At 35.1% G+C, this 20,888-nt stretch overlaps 1 long non-coding RNA gene across 2 annotated transcripts in view; it reads left to right on the forward strand.

The window, feature by feature from the left end:
- The first annotated feature begins 1,002 nt into the window (after positions 1-1,002).
- The window catches only part of LOC309651652, a 647,179-nt gene continuing 627,293 nt past the window's right edge, over positions 1,003-20,888 (forward strand). For both annotated transcript variants that reach the window (XR_014258279.1, XR_014258280.1), the window contains exon 1: positions 1,003-6,125. This is a non-coding gene — a long non-coding RNA (uncharacterized lncRNA). The remainder of the gene's footprint in view (positions 6,126-20,888) is intronic.

Consider the following 20,888-nt stretch of genomic DNA (forward strand, 5'->3'; position numbering starts at 1 on the left):
AAGCAAAACAAAGTAAAACAAAAATGACAAACCGTCCACTTACAAAGAAATGAGAATTCAGCTGCCATCAGGCTTCTCATCGGCAAAAATACATGCTATTTGACAGCAGAGCAAATCCAAAGTTTGAGTGAAAATTCATTACAGCCTAGAATTTTGAAGCTAGAAAACTGTTAATCCTGTTTAACAGGATAAAGATATTTTCAGATATTCAAGAACAAATCGTAAAGTATGCTTGTTGTGAATCCATTCTTAAGAACGACTACCAGGCAATTGGCCATAAAAGCCAAAGAAGACAGAGATGAGAGATAAAAGAAAAGGCCAACCAAAATTTTTGTACTATTAAGTGTATTTAAGCTCCTACCACTTGATTTGTCAGATGCAAGAGATAATCCTTTCCCAGCTAACCATCCATAAGATGATCATGAACTTATTCTAGTTCTGTTTCTTCTCCCCAGTCTATATTTTGATAATTTATTGTTTCTATATTCATGGAGTCTATAATACTTATCCCCTATTTAAAAATTTTTACTGTGGTAAAATATATTTATTTTTATTTTATTTTTTGGTCACGCTGCATGGGATGAGTGATCTTAGTTCTCTGACCAGGGATTGAACCCATGTCCCCTGCAGTGGAAGCACGGGGTCCTAACCACTGGACTGCCAGGGAATTGCCATAAAATACATGTTTTTAAATGTGTCATTTTAACCATTTTTAAGCGTACAATTCAGTGACATTAGTACATGGACATGTGTAACCATCACAGCTATTTCCAAAATTTTTTCATCATCCCAAACAGAAGCTCTATAATCATTAAACAATAACTCCTCATTTCTTTCACTCCCCAGTCCGTGGTAAACTCTAATCTACTTTCTGTTTCTATGAATTTGCTTATTTTAGATATTTCATATTAAGTGAAATCATATCATATTTTTCCTTTGTGCCTGGTTTATTTCACTTAGCATAATGCTTTCAAGGTTCATCCCTGTTGTATCATGGGTCAGAACTTTATTGCTTCTTATGGCTTAATAATATTCCATTATATGTATATATCACATTTTAAAAACCCATTTATCCATTGATGGACCCTTCCATTTTTTTCCCACCTTTTGGCTGTTGTGAATAATGCTGCAATGAACAATGACATACACGTGTTTGAGTCTCTTTTTAATTATTTTGGGGTATATACCTAGGAGTAGAATTGCTGGGTCATATGGTAATTCTAAGTTTAACTTTTTGAGGAATCATCAAACTGTTTTCTACAGTGGCTATACATTCCCACCAAAAATGTAAAAGGTATGAGAGTTCCAATTTTTCTACATCCTCACCAATACTTGTTATTTTGTGTTTTCTCTTGTTGTTGCTGTTTGTTTGCTTTATTATAGAGTCATCCAATCAGGTGTGAAGTTGTGAAAGGGTATCTTATTGTATTCTCGATTTGCATTTTCCTAATGATTGATAATATTGAGCATCTTTTAATGTTCTCATTGGCCATTTATGTAACTTCTTTAGGGAATATCTAAGTCCTTTGCTCATTTTTCAGTTGGGTTGTTTGTCTTTTTATTGTTTTATAGGAATCCACTATTTTTCACTTTTATGTACCTTTTAAAACTGTGAGTTATATAATTAAATATATTTGATGCTTATCACAGATATTTATACTTGAAACATCTCTAATCATTTAATTGTTCATGAAGCTCATTGAGAAGTAAATACAATGTTCCCTGAGTTCTTACATGTTCTTCTTCTCAGTGGCAAAAGCTCAATGATAATTTGGCTAAATACAAAAATCCTAGGTTCATATTTTCTTTCCTTGAGAATATAAAAAAATGTTGCTCCGTTCGTTTTATAGCATGTAATGTTGTCAAAAATCCAATACCAATTTGATTTTCTCACTTTTATAAATCATATGGATTTGGTTTTTGCAGGCGGGCCTGAATGATCAGAACATTCTTAACTTTAAAATCCAATTGTTATATTAATATCCTGGGTCAAAATTTCCAGCTACTTGGTGTCTCTATATGTAGATTCGACTTTTTAATTTCAGGGCAGTTTTTCATATATTTTTTCTGTTCCTTTTCTTTGGCTTTCCATTTAGCACTCCAGATATACTTAACTTTATTTTTTCCTTTTTTATCCTTTCCTCCTATTTTTCCTACTGAATTTTCCATAATGTTATTCACTCTTGAGCTTTTTAAAATTTAGTCTTTATAAATTTGATTCTGTCTTAATTATTTCCTACGATCTGTCAGTCCTCATTTTGTATCGTCCTTTGTCTAATCATTTTCTTTCTGAGCTTATTTATTTCTGATCATCTTGTTATTTCCAAGCTTCTGTTATTTCTTAATTTCTTTTTAGCTCCTTTTGCTAACTGTAACTTACAGTCAGCCCTCTGTATTGGCTCATCCTCTGTATCCACTGTTCTGTATCCACAGAGTCAACCCAGTGCAGAACTGATAGTACTGTAGTATTTACTGCTGACAAAAAAATCCTCGTATAAGTGGACCCACGCAGTTCAAACCCATGTCGTTCAAGGGTCAAATATATTATTAAAATTAACTTCACAGATTGCTTTTTGTTTAATGTAGCTGTTAGACAATTTAAATTTACACATGACCTGCATTATATTTTTATTGCACAGTGCTGGCTTGGAGAGGCAAGAAAAGGCTATCTAGAGTTGCACCAAAACAAAAGATTCCCTACTGTTGCTGTTCCCTCAGCATGGTTCATTGTGAGATCCTAAAGGGTATATGCCAAGTAAATTACCCCAGGATGCCCCCTCTCTGTATTTACATTGAAAAACGGTGGCACTTCTAGGGGTTGATATAAGATTGCAAGATCCATAATCTTAGCCATATATAGTTGCATCATGTTATCATAAAAGCACAAAAGGTTTGTGACAGTGTTATGAGTTTTCTACTTAATGGACAGAAGTTCAAACGAATACTCAGCGCATAATATGTGCAGTTAAATATCAATTTGTAAACATTTATTCAGTGTCAGTAACTCTTTGACTTTATTAAAAGCTCATTATTAAGGACAGAGTCCCTTTTTGTAATCATCCAACTCTCAGTGTTGTCTCACAATTTGAATAACAGACCTTTCCCAATCTAATAAATAGGGGTAGTATAGGAAATGGACATTAATGACATTGCAAACCCATGAGTCTATTTATACTTAATTTGTGAAGTAACAACAACCTCAGGGGCGTGAGGAAACATAACAAACAACAAAAAAAGTAATTTTCTTTCTTTTTAAATCAGCAAAATGGAATGTCCAGAGGTGGGGGAGTCTTTGTTGAATGAAAAGACAAGTGCAATGTGATAATGAAAGTATACCGTTTAACTTGTCATTTATTCGGAGCCTAGATTCACATGCCAAGCCTCAGGATCCAGCTTGTCTTAAGAACTTTTTAGCATTCACTTTAGATGCTTCCATAGAAAATAAAGAATGATAGGGCCATTAATAAGACATTTTTCAATTCTGAAAAGAATCTGATTTAGAGGAGGTTAAATATTACTTACAAACGGTCTAAAACTTCTTCTACACTGAAAGTTAAGCGTATCACTTGAAGATGCTGTATTTTTTTTTTACAATGAACTAATAAATCTTGCCCCCGAGGTGAGAAATATTGTTAATTGACATGAGGTGCTGTTCGGGTGAGCCTCTGGGACTCCCACCACCAAGTCTGAGGCAGGGGGCTGGACAAGCCCACACTGGGGGTGATGTGAGGCTGATCTGTCAGTAGGGCCTGGGGCAGTGAAGACTTAGTGTCTGACCCGGTGGGCTCTTGGGTCCTGCTTGCATGTGGTCAGACTAGAGCTCTAAAGGGTAAAGATTCCAGTATATTGCGTCTAGCTGGTGATTGGAGATTGATCATGTGGGGCAGTCATCTAGCCATCATTCAGGAAGGTGGCCCACTGACCTCTTAAAGTCTTGCAGAAGGCGCAGTTCCAGGCCACCAAGATAAGTGTTAAGAATGGCTCCCCACTGCCTCATAAGAATAAGGGAAAGAGTAGTGACAAGGATAGTGACCTAGCCCTTCTCCTGTGCCTCTGCATGCCTTGCTGCTGTTGTGTGCTCTCCTGACACCCAAGGGTATTGAGTTGCACATCCATAGTGGCTGGTGGCCCCAGCACTGATGAGAAAATAAAGGGGGTGGGGAGGAGCATTTGAGACTCATCTGCTCTCCCTAGGCAAGATCCCTAGCCAGTGTTTCTGGGCTTTGCTTAGCTCTGCTGCTTATCACCATGCCTCAGGACGGATTACCATCAAAGGGCTTGAATGCCCTCACCTGGGCTATAGACAGAATGACCTAATCGGATGTGGTACCCTGATCCCAGGAAAATTGACTGGCATGCCCCAGAGGAAGTGGGAGGGCCTGGAGTCCCCCTTTCCCCATAACCACCGAGAAGGTCTGGCACTATGAATGACCAGATAAAGGCAAAAACAGAAAACCATGAATATGTGGCTAGATACCTAAAACAGAAACAAGAAAAGAAAGAAGCCCTCCTGGCAGGAAAAATGGGACCTTAGCAGAGGGCAGTTTCAATCTGAGACCTCTGGGCTGTGTACCCATTCCGCTGTGCTACTCAGCTACTGATGATGCTGTTGCAACAAAGACACGAATTCTGAGGATTATAGGGAAGAACCCCCATTGATCCATCACACCCGTGTGACACAGTGAAGGGTTTAATTCAAACCAACTTAAGTCCAGGGTCCTTAAACCAAACAATCATTACCATGAGGGAGGCACTTAACCCCAAGGATACTGATTTTGGGATGTTTAGAGGAAGAAATTGAATAAATATGACAGAGTAAAGAGAACATTTCCCTACCCCCTTTCCACAAGTTTATTAAGTGACCAAAAAAGGGGGGGATGAAAGAGAAGAAAGAGATAGGAAGAGAGAAAGAGGAAGAAACAGCTACAGCTCCTATCTCCCCTACAATCAATAATATACTTACACACATGTAGTTCTTGTATGTCATGTTAATTGACAGCTTAGAGGTAAAAGAGTTCCTTGATTTTAAATTGAGATTGTGGAACATTGTATAATCACAGAAAAATCATTGTATATATATATTATATCTTATTAGCATTAAGTTACAATAACAAATATTTATTAGTAATAGTAGTAAAACTGCAATAGTACAGTTGTATGTGGGTATCTATGGGGAATGGTTCCAGGATCCCCTGAAGATACTAAAATCGAAGGATGTTTAAGTCCCTTGTATAAAATGGCATAGTATTTGCATATAACCTACGCACATCCTCCCATGTACTTTAAATCATCCCTAGATTACTTATAATATCTAATACAATGTAAATGCCATGTAAATAGTTGTAAATAAAATGTAAATGCTACGTGAATAGTTGCTGGCATGCAGAAAATCCAAATTTTGCTTTTTGGAACTGTCTGGATTGTTTTAAAACAATATTTTCCATCCATGGTTGGTTGAATCCACAAATGAGGAACTCACTGATACAGAGGGCCAGCTGTGTGTGGCAGAAGTGTCACATGTAATACTTCATTTTACATTTAACATAAAACAGTATTGTATAGACAATGCTATTATTACTCCCCTCTCCAGTTTAGATGTGACAAATCCCAACAAAGTTAAGTAAATTGCCCCAAAGTTCTATACTTAGTAAGAAAGAAAGGCAAGTGCAAACCTACATCATCTGATTTCAGAGCCCATTTACTTAAATACTCTAAGTACAGCCTTCCTTTGTGAGCATAACTAGTAGAGAGCCTGTCACATGTGATGTAAGGCAGTGTGTCCATGAATCACCTGGGGATCTTGTTAAAATGCAAACCCATAGACCACACTTTGATCAGCAAGGATGGGGGTCAGAGCATTGTGATGAGTGTTTAGAAAATAGTGTTGAGATTCTACTGATGATTTGGGCACTGGCTCACCCTCATAATAACCAGGCTCTAGGACTTCTGTTCCTTGCTGGAAAGAAACATGCATTATATGTGGCATCTGTATAGAGTATCTGTTGTGTTCTGGATATTGTCCGAGACACTAGAGATAAAAGTCAAATAATCCATTGTCTCTATCTTCCAGGAGCTTCCTACGCAAAGGACTCTGAATGAAGCTTATAGTTTCCCTTCTGATCAGGGTGGGTGAGTACTATCTCAATGTTGGTGAACTGAAAATTGTCCACTGAATTCGAGGGGGAAGAACACAGCTAATCATGCTCCCACATAGCTATGACAGTAGCATATCTAGGTGATGCAAGTCCTCCCTCTATTCTCCCGCATGACATATACCCTCCATGATTATAAACATTTCCTTCTTCCACGCAAATGTCCCTAAATTTTGCAAAGATACAACCATAAACAGCATTCTTGACATATTAATTGTATATTCTTGATGAATGAAAGTGTTATTATTTTTCACACATTTAAATTTTTTCCCAACTTATGGAATATATTGATTGAATAAATAAGAATGAAGTTTAACTATGCATATCTGTTACAAACTTCAGATATACTCTGTGAGCTGTTTTAAAACTTATTATGCTGTTACATATTTGTATTCTGGACTCATGCTGGCTACCACTTCTTCCCTCTAGCTTACATTAATTAGTCTACCAACAGAGATGAATAAGGCAGCTAGCGAATCAAGACTACTAGCATCAGGTGTAGTAGAATTGTAAATCAGTAACTATCAGAGTGAATACAAATTTATAAATTCAAACTGGATTGTGAAACAGCTCAAAAAGACCAATGACAAACAAAAATCTAAATTAAGGTGGTTAAACAAAGTAGTTCAAGTGATTCCTATCTGGTTTTTGTACAAATGAGAACAAAATATTTACATGTCACAGGTAACTTCATAATGCTGACAGCAAAATCAATTGTTCTAGCAGGTACTGGAAAAATCTATGGCATCATAGGTTGCAAAGCTGATACCAAATCATAAATACAATAATCAAATCTGAAAGTGATCACAGCTTAGAGAAATGCATAGCACATGTGAACTGAAGTTCATTATTAATCTTATAGAAGTATTTATTGATTTATTATTTATTTTTTATTCATTCATTCATTCATTTTTGTTCATAGGAAGGTTCAAATCAACTTATATAATCACCCTGTAAGGATTTCAAGTAGGGAAACAAAGGTATAGATATTTAGATATGTTTAATGAATGACCACACAACTCTACCTACTCTAATGTCTAGCAGTACATTCTTCACAGACATAGACTGGACTTCCTATCTTATGGGCTCTCTGTCAGTATTTTCAAAATTAGATAATAAGTAATGACTAAATTAGAGTATCTGTTACTGGCATCTCATTAAACCACGGTTATACTTTCTAATAGATCTCATAAAAAAATCATTGTTCTAGAGAAGCCTAACACATTTACCTACCTCTCCAGGTTCTTATACAAATTTTGTGTATGTATGCTTACTTTGTGGCCTCTTGGGCCACAAAGGTCACAGAGTATACACACATACACAAAATTGCTGTGACATCTGAAGCTGGCACAAGTTCAAGATAAATAACATCTAACAATGTTAGAAAGCTTGACTTTCATGTGCCCATCAGGTAATGGAAGGTAGATGTCATTGCAGAGAAAATTTTCATTACAGGAAAAATGCATACTGTTTGACAGACAATTCATTTTATGCTTTTCACACAAAGATTATATCTCAAGAATTATGTTTCAAAGTCATGAAAAATGGGGAATACATTTTGTATTTCTAACTGAAAATAATAATAGTAATTAGCTCACCTTTGAGGAAATGTGATAAAAATATTAATGACTATTAAAACTCTTTAAAAGTACAGAATTTATAATGACTTAAAATAAATATTGTTTATATGAATTAGTACAGAAATATAGATTAATTTGATGAGTGCAGTTTAAAATTAGAGTGCTTTGGTAAATCATTCAGACATCTGTATGTCAAAAGGATTACTTTATGTATCTTTATGATAGTTAAATTTTAATTCTTTACAAAGCAAATGATGTAGATCTTACTGAATAAACATCTTCAATCACTATTACCAATGACGGTATATATGCTTCAGAAGAGAAATCTTGTCAGTACAAAGTAAAGTATTTGATTTATACAGCCTAATCACAGGTTATGAGGATTAACTACCCCTCCCCCTTCAAGATTTTAGAAATAATAGATGGAAAATAACTCAAAGTCCCTTTAAAGTTAACACTCACAGCTCTACATAACAAGACAGAGATCAAATTTTACAATGGAAGAGAAGTTTCTTAAGTGCAATTTCATGAAGGGGACATATTCCAATATTCCAAAAAAGTCTTTATGACCTGATTAAGAATCTCCTTCATTTACTCTGGTGAATACTTTTCAGTAAAATGAGAAAGATTTGATTTTTTAAAAAAAATATTAAATAATTTACATGATTAATTGATTTTCACAGTGGTACTTATGGATTTATGGTTATATACGTAATGTTTATACATATTTTCTTGACTCATTCCAACACCAATAGAATATTTTACCATCCAGGGTCATTAAAAACTGGGTTAATTTCTAAAAATTAGGATTGCAGGTGTGTTCAGGTGTGTGTGTGTGTGTGTGTGTGTGTGTGCGCGTGCGCGCGCGTGCACGTGCATGTGTAGCTGCTCCTCCCGGTCTATCAGCGTCATTCTTCCAGATCAGCTTTCTCTGTGTCTGGTAACATAGAATATGACAGTTCTTGCAACAAGTGTTTCATAATTTTTCCAGAGAGGGACTAAATCTCTGTCGCAGTTAGTGTTTGAGACATTTTGAGAGGACTTGGTTGTCATGACTTGGTTAACAGCCTTCTGGACTGCTGGTCAGTGTTTTGGGATAAGGGCTTATCTTGGCTCAGGTCCTCCACCCCTTCCTAAATCAGTTGATGTTCCTAGCAAGGCAGAGCTATGTTTTAACAGAGTGCCAATAAAGGAATGGTGTGCTGGAAGATTGAAATTAAAATAATAATACAAATATATTTTATATAACTTATACATATTATGAGATGAACCTTTATGTAGCATATTTGTTATAAATTTTTCCATAGTTGTCTTCTTCTTTTTATATGGTGATGTAATTATTTTACATTTTATATAGTCTCTATGGTTTTTCTTTGACACTATAATTTTAAAAGACAGCTTTTCCAAGTACAGGAAAAAAAAAATCTAATTTTTTCTTTTCTTTCATTTTTTTATATTTAACATTGGGATTAATTTCAAACAAGGTATGAGATCATGATCTAACTTTATCATTTTATATTCTCTAATCAATATCCTAACACCATGAATGTACAGTTGTTCTGGTTTTACTGTTACCTTGTTATTCCAGTAAATTGTTATACCTAGGTCTGTTTCTGTGTTTTCTAGTCTCTTCCATTTATATGTTTATTCTTGTGTCATTTCAAATTTGTTTAATTTGTAAAAGTTATAGTGATTTTTTAGATATCTTATAGTTTTATTTTGTAACATTTATTCTTATTATGTATTCATTTACCAGATAAATTTAGAATCATTTTGTCATGTTCCAAAAATTCTTGTTGAAATTTTATTTGAATTTAAGCGTACATATTTGCAAGTTGACTTACAGCAAATTAGAGTTAATATGATTGAGTTTCCTATCAGTAATGTGATATGCAAATCCTTTCATTCAAATTTCCTTTTATGATGTTTAGTCAAAATAAATGTTTGGCTCCACTTTTATATCTTATGCCTTTTATTTTCTTGTCTATTTTATTTTCTATATTTCATTTATATTTTCATTGTTTTTTTACATTTTATTTGATTATATTTTTGTCTCTTTTCTGTCTAGTGATTTGAAAAATATATAGCCCATTGCAATTTAAAAATTTTAAAAATTCTTAAAAAATAATGTACTTTTTTTAGAGCGGTTTTAGGTTCACAGCTAAATTGAGTGGGAAGTACAGAGAGTTCTCATATATCCTGTCTCCACACACATATAACCTCCTGCACCACAATGGGACATTTGTTACAATGGATGGACCTACATTAACACATTATTATCACCTGAAGTCACAAGGGTTCATTCTTGGTGTTGTACATTCTATGGGTTCTACCCTTGGTCTGGGACCCTGATTGCACTTTTCCATCATCCTCCCCAGCAGCTCATGCTCCTTACATGGTACCTGCCTCCCGATACGCAGCTCAGGGGGTGGGTGCTTTCAGGCCTTCCTCCAGCTGCCGCTTTTGTGGGGCAGTAACCCTACCAATGTTGCCTATTTTTCAAAGTCCTTCAAGGAATTATAATGAATTCTTGGGTAAATGTTTTCCATTTCATGTAAGGGCAATCAGCTTTTAAAAAATTATAATTCTTCTCACTTGTGAAACCAAATATTTCAGTATAGATCCATTTCATAGTCACGAAATCTGCTACAGTGATATTTCTAATTTGGAAGTGTATGTATAATACTAAAACTTTTGCTTTCAGCAACTTAACATATGGTTTTGGTCCCTAAAATCATGATTGAAGAGCTAATACTTTATTTCTTGGGGTGGAAATCTGTTTATATTAGCCATTGAATTATATGTCACCTAAGGCGTACAAGCTTTCATTTGTCGCAGTTTTAAAGCACTCATGTCATGCATCATTTTTGTGTTTTTTTTTTTGTTTTTTTTTTTTGGGATTTTTTTTTTTTTTAATTCAGACAGAAAGTCACAAAAATTATACTCATCCTCATCAGTTCACTCAGTCCCATGTAATTAATTGTTTTTTTTCATCTTGATCTTTTGTTAGCACTTTTATGAGTTCATCAGTTTTTCATCAGAGTTCTGAAAATGCTTATTCATTCAGTTCAGCAGTACAGTCAGTTAGTTACCAGAACATTTTTGTGTTTTTTTAAGCTTTTATTTAATTATACATTAAAATAATAGTTGATTTAACAAGTAGTTGTCCATCTATCTAAGATTTAAAAATATATTGTAAAAGTCAGAATAAAATATATTTCATAGTACATTATAAGGAAACAACATTTTGAATCAGATTTCATGGTGTCTGTACAATGTATCCTTTGCCCCATTTCTAGAACAGATTTATATATAGATGGCAGTGTCAGGAGACAAGAGTTATGATTGTACTCTAAAATTTATTTTACTACAAACATAAACCCTAGAAAACTTTTATAATATATTTTCCCCAATTGGTTTTCAGTATGAACTGTGCATTTTGAAAATACCATGACTATTTTAAAGTCTATAAAGGAGTGAAAATAAAGATTTACATCTCCCAAATGTAGCTTGTCATATAGATCCTCCACGTTTGTAAATGGACCCTGGTATTCAAGAAAATGAATTTTGTCTAAATTATCTTTGTTGTTTTCAACATTTTGCATTGTATTTTGTCTTTCATTTGGACATTGTGCTTAGTGAGCACCTGTTATATGTCAGGCTTTATTCTAGGTGCGGGACATAGCGAGACCAGAACAAAGTCCCTGTCCTCATGGAGTTCACTTTCTAGTGGGAAAGGCAGATAATAAACATGAAACAAAGTGAACTAGGGTATATTAGACTGTGTTGGGTATGTGGGGAAAAATAAAGCAGGCAAAGAGAAATAGAGGGGTGCCTGGCTTGGCTTGCATGGTGGAGAATTATGCTATTTTATACTGAGTTGTCAAGATTTTATATACAGTTGTCACCCTGATAGGATGATATTGAGCATAAAATAAATAAGGAAATAAACGAAGTAAATTATCTGGGAAAAGGATATCCCCAAAAGGCCCTGGGGAAGGACCCTGCTTGCCATTTTTAGGACCAGTAAAAGGGGGTCAGTGTGGCTGGAGCAGAGTGAGAGCACCTAAGATTAGGACTGAGGAGGGGGTGCGTGTGATCAGTAAGGCCTTGGAGTCCATGGTAAGGACACTGGCTTACTCTGAGTGATAGGGAAAGCCAATGGAAAGCTTCTGACCATAGGAGTAATGTCTTTTCTATCATTTAAAATAATCATTCTGACTGTTGTGCAGGGCACAAAGCTAAAGCAGGGAAAACAGAATGGATGTTGCAATAATCCAAGATGAAAGTGTTAGCATACACCAGAGTAGTAATAATGAAAGTGAGGAAATGGTCAGATTCTGGATTTATTGAAGTATGACTGATATAGTTAGCTGACGGTTTGGGTGTGGCTATGAGAGTGAAAAATAGCCCATTTTTGTTTAGACAACTGAAAGAATGAAGTTGCTGTTAACTGATGTGGGGAAGACTGTAAGCAGAGCAAATCTGAAGATGTAAAATCAAAAGTTGGGTTTCAGACATGAAAGATTGGAGATGTCTCTTAGATTCCAAATGGAGTTGTTCAGACAAATTTAGAATCCAGGAGTGAAGTCTGGGGCACAGATACAATTTTTGAAATCATCAGTATGTGGTTGTTATTTAATGTCATGAATCGGGTTGAGTTCATCTAGACCCTAGAGTGAGTACAGATAGAGAAGATTACTAAGAACTAACTTCTAGGAAACTCCAACATTTAGAAGTGAATTAACCAGGTAAGGATACTGAGTATACACAACCAGTTAGGTAGATAGAGAATCAAGACAGGGCACTTTCTCAGAAGCCTCATGAGTGAGTGTTTTGAGGAGGTGAAAGTGATCAACTCTAACAAATACTGCTAATGGGTCAAGGAAGATGATGACTGAGAACTGGTCATTAGATTTTGCAAACCAGAGGTCAACAATGACTGCAAAATGAAGTTATTTGGTGCAGTGATTGGAGGAAAATATGATTAGATATTGATGAAGGGAGAATAGAGAGGAATTGGAGATAGTGGGTATAGACAGAAATTTTGCTATAGAAGGGGACGAAAAAAAACAAGAATTGAGAGTGCACAAGTAGAGATAGTTTTAGTTCAGAAATTTGGATTTGAATGATTAAGGGCAAACATTATTTTTAAGTGAGATTTTAAAGTTTCAAAGTAAAGGAACATAAGTTAATATAAAATGTCAGCTCAAGGCAAAATTATAGCCAAATAGTCTTTAGGTCACACTAACTCTTTGTGTATTTTCAAAGAAGAATTGAAGAGAGATTATTTCAGATAAAGACGAGTATATAGAAGGTAGGAGAAGTATATTCAAGTTCAAGTTATATCATTTCTTTTAGGGGGGCCACCCTGGAGAAGTGGTTTACCCTGTCCAGGACACCGTTTGCTTCAAATGTAAATAAGAGCAGTGTCAGCTGAGTCAGCTCTAAGTCTATGTCTGTTAACTTCTTAAGTGATCAATGTTATAGAAGAATAAAAGAGGATAGACCAGGATTCAAGTGACTTCTGCTTTTACCAAGAAGGATAGAGAATCGAGGGCAAGGGAATTAGGTGGTGAAAGATTCAAACTGATGCTCCCTGACAATCTGACAAAAGGTTCTTCTTGCTCTCCAGCCTCATTTCTAATCAAGTTGCATCTCTATCCTTTCTGCTCAGTTCTGTGGCACATTGTGTTTCTGTCAGTTCCTCAAATGTGCCAAATTCTGGGCCTTTTCACCTTGCTTCTTTCTGCTTAGAAATACTTTTTTCATATATTTTACCTGACTACCATCTTATTACCTTTCATGTTTTTGCTTAACAATTCCTTCCTAAAGAGAGAATTTTCAGATCCCGTGAGGCTCAATTAAATGCTTTTCCTATGTGATTCCTTTATTCAACTTATTGTATAACTTATTTTAATATTGTGATTAAATATTTAATTGCATATACAACATATTTTTCCTTGACTAGACTACATGTTTTTTAAAAGAAGTGACTATTTCTTGGTCATATCTGTATTCCCTTTGAGTAGCATTGTGATCGGGTCATAGTATTGTAACTGGATGAAAAAATATTTATTGAGTAAATAAATAAAAGTCTCCATAATAAAACATAGATCATGAAAGTATGATTTGCCATTATACCGATGTACCATTTTATTAAGAGTATAAATGATTGTAATAAATCTTACTGTTATCACCGATAGAACTGTATAATATTTACTCCAAGAAATTTGTATTATATCAAAACTATTTGAATATTATTCAGTGAAGTTTTGAAAGCCATCCAATGCAGTGCTCTCCCTTACATTCATATCATTTGGCCGTATTGATATGGAGAATCTAATATGAATCAAATACATATTTATAAAACTATTTTAGCTATATAATTTTATTCTTAAAATATTTAACTTATCTAAGTATGTATAATTTCGTGATTTGTTAAGAAAAAGTTTACTCGGTTTTTATAAGATAAAGTCAAGCATTGAAGGCACCTTCATTTCAATATTACTTTAAAAAATAGGCTCGGTTTTATTTTTAAATAGTTGATATATAGCCAGCAGCATTTGGGGAGTTCTGGTGACATTTATCTGAATGCCTCTAAGTGACCTGGGGGTCATTTGGACAGACTTTGGATAGAGAGAACATTCCAGGTAACTAATTTCCTCACCTTATACAAGAAGGTAAGAGTTGAAGAATGAAAATGTGCTCTACCACCACGTGGGAAAGTACATGACTTTTCCCGGAGGCAAAAGCCTGCATAAGGTTCTTTTCAGCAAAGGGCAAAGGATGGCTTCAGTGGAGTCATTTTCTAAAGGCCAGGAAATAGCTACTCATTTTCCCCTACTGCGTTGATATAGTTACTCTATATTTGAAAAGGTGAAACAAAAGCTGACATGTTTGTGTGAGGGCCATGCCAAAGTGCTTCTGGCCTGGTTGCGCTCCTGCTTTACTGCCTTACTGAGCCATTTTCTCTAGTGCTTGTTCAACACCTCCGTTACTCACTCTGTCTCAGAGACATCTAAATGAACTAGGACTCTTTTTTTTTAAATTTTTATATTTTATTTTATTTTTTCCCAGCTTATTGAGGTATAATTAACAAATAAAAATTGTATATATTTAAGGTCGACAATGTTCTGATATACATATACATGGAGAAATAAGTGTCACAGTCAAGCTACTTAACATATCCATCACTTCACATTGTGATGATTGTGTGTGTGTATGTGTGTGTCGTAAGAACACTTGAGATGAGAACTGGGCCTCTTTACCATTCTAACTCTCCGAACGCTTTTGGTTGTTCCTTAGCCCTCCAGAGAGGAAGGATTACGTGCATTTGGTCAGTGCTTCAAACTTGGTTTATGAAAGAAAACATTGGTGTATTGGTTCTCATCACGAGGATCCATTGTGCCTCTCACTAAGAAGAGAAGAATCTGAGAGCTCCTTTTTAAAGGCCCATCATACGTAGTCTTCTATACTTCAAGAACTTGTTTTATAATGTGATTTTTTTCTGCTTTGGAGAAGTCTTGAAAACAAGAACTGAATGTTTGGGAAAAGCATAGGCTGAAGAATGAGGTAGTAAGCATAGGTAAATCTGCTAGCTCCTTTAGTAAAGAAATCTATAATGTAAGCTCAGGATGGGCAGGATTTTCTTTTTTAACTGCTATAGCTGCAGCACCTAGAACATGGTTCAGCATACGGTAGCTACTCGATAAATAGTTTTGGAATGAATGAATAAAACCAAACCCAGATCCTCTTCAGCTGACTGACAATGGGGAAAACATTTCTACTCAGAGATATGAAGGGGGGCCAACCCGACTCGCCTCCTCTGACACTCCTCCTTTCATTTGATGAAGAGACAAGTGTGTGGGTATACTGGCGGAGGGTGACAGTGTGACAGTGCACAGCTGTCTGCATAGAGGCTGCACCGTCCAGACCTTGTGGGCCCAACTGGTTTGGGGTTTTAACCTTGCTTCTGGCAATGAGTATGACTTTGCATGGATAATTGAGAGATACCTGTAATTATTTTAAAACCCATTATTCAGTTTGTATTTTGTTTTTCTCTTATTCCCTCTAGGCAAGAGAAATCATAGTCCTCCCCCCAAAATTACATGTAAGGATTACTGTTTAGGATCTGGCCTTTCTGTATGGAATAGCATGTAGTATCTGATGCTATTTGTACCCATAGCAGTTCTACTCCTTCTGGAAGAAAATTATTGCTAGGTTTCAGACATGCATCATTCTGATCTAATGTGAAATCATTTGAGACACTGTGACAGGTCTAGCACCAAGAGATGGTAATGTAGAAACAATTTCTAAATTGTCACTTAAAACAGTAACAGATGCTGAGCAAGGAATAAAGTCAAAGTCTTGCTTTCGAGACTATTCTGATTGCTCTTTTATCTTTTGAACATATAGGAATGTGCATCTTATGTTTAGGGAGCTATGAGTTTCAGAAATAAAAGTTATTTACTTAAGGAACTTCACAAAAGATTACAAATGTGAAAGTGGATGTTTCCTGAATTCCATATATACTTGCTAATAAAATTCATGATGGTAATACTGAGTTAAACACAACTTACTTCCAAATGGTAATAAGCTTATGGTGGGTGATGCTGTAGTCCGGCCAAAGAAACACAGAATTCATAATTGTAGATCAGGGACTTACATTAATACTTTTATGTGTGTACACACATATAAATTATACAAAGTACAGATAATAAAAAATAGTGCTTTAGAATGTATCCATTTAATTTCTACATTTATAAAATTTTTATTTCTATGACCTGAAAATTGAAAGTTTCCAACTTAACATGATCCCAAATGTGAGAAACAGAGCAGATGCATATAATTCATGCTAGAATGATGAAACTGGCTGCACCTTGAGTATGCACCAGTTTAATTTACAGTCTGCTTTTCAACCACCCTAGTAGTGCAAGCAAATAGTGAATTTATTTTAACCACTGAACTGAAAATTTAAATAATGTAAATATTTATAGCTCTCTTCTAACCCCAAACCTGGCAAAGTTTGTGCAAATCTGTTTGCGCATTGTTAAAAAAAATGGGAGAGAGAAAGAGAGAATTTAAAATAACAGCATATTCAGAATAGGAAGCTGGATTCTTGTCTTTGAAAACTTTCAAATAATGCTTAGCTGAATGTTACAAGTGATTTGTGTGCTTTATAATTTTTAAATGTTAATTTATATATACAATATGTATTAATTATGTGCCAATTTTAGTATGAAAGTCATTATTTTAGAAATTGATTTTCCTTGTTAAGAACTTAGTATTTAGTAAGAAATTTAGGCTTCTAGTAAATTGAGATTGTAATAACTGTGATGTAGTAATAAAGGTTGTATTTTATTTGTATAGTATAATTTTTAATATCTGAAGAGCCATCACATATAAACCTCATTTATTCAGCACTATAACATTTTAACCTAGGAAGAGCAAGTATTCATATTTTTAACAAAATAAAGTTTGACATATATCCAATCCTACTATTAACAAAGAAGTGCTATCTGATCAGATTAAGGAAAAAAAATAGTATCTATGGAGCAGGTACTATGTGCTCTACCTTTCACAATAGTGCTCTGATAATGGGATAATTATCCCCATTAAGATTTTACCTGGTTGAGTGATAGAACTAAAAGTTAAATAAAGATGTTTATATCTGACTTTTGCTGATTTTCATTCTACCAAACATTTTTACTTCTTCCTGTTAAAGTTGTCATGTCTGTATGAACTTGAGTTATAACTAAGATACACTTGCCATGCAGAGGACTGGACAATTGAGCTGGTTTTAGAGTCCTAAGAATTGGGCTGGAGTATGTGAGCTGTTGTCCTGAACACCCTGAAAAAGCTTATCTTAAGATAGGAGAAAAAATTTGGAGGTGGTCTTTTTGACCCTTTTGGAAATTTTGATTCTCATATTTCAAACCACTAACATTTCAACATTCTTAATTTCCAAATAAGTTTTTTTTTTTTTTTTTTTTAAATTCCTGACTTATCCCATTTCTAATGCTCACTCCTTCATCGATCTTAGAATTCTGAATCTAACCACAGCCTTCACTCAGGGATGGAAGTGGTGCATGGGTTCTGGCATGATTCAGCATGGTTTTAGTCTCTGTGTGATGCATATAGTTGCAGTGGGTGCACATTTCATAGCTCACAAACTTCTGTGTAGGAAAAAAATGCAAGTTTGTTTTTCTATAACAATTTGATTTATAATATGAACTGCTATTCCATTCTGGTGGCTAAAATGTTAATCTCATGTACTTCTGGGTAAACCCAGTCAATTCTACCTTCTCCCTAGGATTCCATTTAAGTTTTGGAGAGCTTTATTAGGAATGTCAATGTTTGGAGAAGTGAAGGCTGCTTGATTGAGCTGTCAGCTCTTCATACTGGCATAGGATAAGGTACACGTTCTTCTTGTCTGATCCTTGGTTTCTTTCATTAGCCAGTCTGGCATATTCCACCAGATACTGAGTTCAGTAACTCTCACAATACAACCCACATGAGGGATGCAAGAACTTTGTCTAACCCTATCGATTTATAACTTTTCCTCTATCCTCAGTACAGAGGATCTTTATTTCCTTTGGGGCAGAAAAGTGACTTTCACTTTGTCATACGTTCTTCCTAATCTATTATTTATAAATGAACTTTGATCCTTGGGTCTTTCCTTGTTCTAGTATTCAGTTTTCAAAGAGGCTGCAAAAACCTTGTCTCCCTTATAAAATGTCTATTTTTTAAATCTTTTTTTAATTTCATTTTATTTTTTATTATTTTTTTGAATTTTACTTTATTTCTTTATACAGCAGGTTCTTATTAGTTATCTATTTTATACATATTAGTGTATATATGTCAATCCCAATCTCCCAATTCATTTACCCCCCCCCCCACTTTCCCCCCTTGGTGTCCATACGTTTGTTCTCTACATCTGTGTGTCTATTTCTGCCTTGTGCACCTGTTCATCTGTACCATTTTTCTAGATTCCACATACATGTGTTAATATATGATATTTGTTTTTCTCTTTCTCACTTCACTCTGTATGACAGTCTCTAGGTCCATCCACGTCTCTAAAATGACCCAATTTCGTTCCTTTATTTATTTAGTTAGTTATTTATTTATTTGTTTGTTTGTTTGTTTATTTATGGCTGTGTTGGGTCTTAGTTTCTGTGCGAGGGCTTTCTCTAGTTGCGGCAAGCAGGGACCACTCTTCATCACGGTGCGCGGGCCTCTCACTATCGTGGCCTCTCTTGTTGTGGAGCACAGGCTTCAGACGCGCAGGCCCAGTAGTTGTGGCCCACGGGCCCAGTTGCTCCATGGCATGTGGGATCCTCCCAGACCGGGGCTCGAACCCGTGTCCCCTGCATTGGCAGGCAGATTCTCAACCACTGCGCCACCAGGGAAGCCCTTCGTTCCTTTTTATGGCTGAGTATAAAATGTTTTTACAATGAGTTTTGAAAGCTTATTTGGAGAAAAAGCCAAGAATAGCCTTGCTATAATCCCCCTTCTCTGAGGTAAATGATAACTGTTACCTACAGGTAACAGGTGTAAAGGATAAAAAAATGAATTATTTAGAGGAAAATAGATTGGTTAAAACATTGCATTGCTCTGCTTATTAAATAAAGGACATTCTAAAAGAGTAATGGTTTGTTTTAAGTTATAACATTTACCCTCATGGGATGAATCAAAGTGACTGTGTTAGAGCATGTTTTTAAAAGGATTATAATTGGAGAAATCAACACTCCTCTCACAACAATTGATATAATACCTAGACAGTAAATCAGCAGGAGTATAGAAGACCTCCTTCAACCAACAGGACATAATCAACATTTAGAAAACATTACCCCACAATGACACAGTGGACTTCCTTTCAAGTGCCCAAATGCGGTAAACCAAAATAGACCATGTTCTTGGCCATAAAACAAACATCAACACGTTTTTAAAAAATTGAAATCATGCATAGTATGTTCTCTGACCACAAGTGAATAAAACTAGAAATCAATAAAAGAAAGATAACAGGAAACTTTTCAAACACTTGAAATCTAAATAACAAATTTGTGAATAATTCATAAATCAAAGAGAATATCACTAGGGAAGAAAAAATTATTGAACTAATTAAAAGATAAAAGTAAAACATTCTAAAATTTTGGGGCACAGCTAAAGCAGTGCTGAGGGGAAAACATAGCATTAAGTGAACACATTAGAAAAGGGAAAAGTCTCAAATCAATAATGTAAGCCTCCAACACAAAAACTAAAAAACACAGAGCAAAATACACCCAAAACAAGCAGAAAGAAGGAAATAATAAATAACTGAAATCTATGAAATTGTAAACAACAACAAAATTATACAGAATCAATAAAACCAAAGGTTGATTCTTTTTTTTTAATTAATCAATTATTTATCTCTGGCTGCGCTGGGTCTTCATTGCTGCACGTGGGCTTTCTCTAGTTGTGGCGAGTTGGGGCTACTCTTCATTGCGATGCACGGTGGCTTCTCTTGTTGCGGAGCATGGGCTCTAGGTGTGCAGGCTCAGTAGTTGTGGCTCATGGGCTTAGTTGCTCCACGGCATGTGGGATCTTCCCAGACCAGGGCTCAAACCCGTGTCCCCTGCATTGGCAGGTGGATTCTTAATGACTGCACCACCAGGGAAGTCCCCAAAAGTTGATTCTTTGAAGAGATAATAAAATTGTCAAACTTCTGGCAGAACTTACAAAGGAAAAAAGAAGGAACAAACTATAATATCAAAATGAAACAGGAGCTATCACTAGATCTCTTGCAGACTTTTAAAGGACAATAAGATAATACTATTAACAACTCTACACAAATAAATTTGACCACTGAGATCAAATAGAACAATTTCTGAAAAATACAAATGCCCACAACTCACTTAATATGAAATAGATAATTTAAATGGCTCTATAATTTTTAAGGAAATTAAATTCAAATTGAAAACTTCCCAAAAAAGAAATCTCCATGTCAAATAATGCACCAGAGAAGTCTACCGACATTTAAAGAAGAATTAACACCAATTTTACAAAATCTGTACTAGAAAATAGAAAAATAAGGAACACCTCTAAATTCGTTCTATGAGGAGAGTATTACCATGTTATCAAAATTAGAAAAAAATTAATACCAGAAACTCTAGGC

This window comes from Balaenoptera physalus (genome assembly GCF_965194825.1).
Source record: "Balaenoptera physalus genome assembly, chromosome: 21".
Lineage (NCBI taxonomy): Eukaryota > Metazoa > Chordata > Mammalia > Artiodactyla > Balaenopteridae > Balaenoptera > Balaenoptera physalus.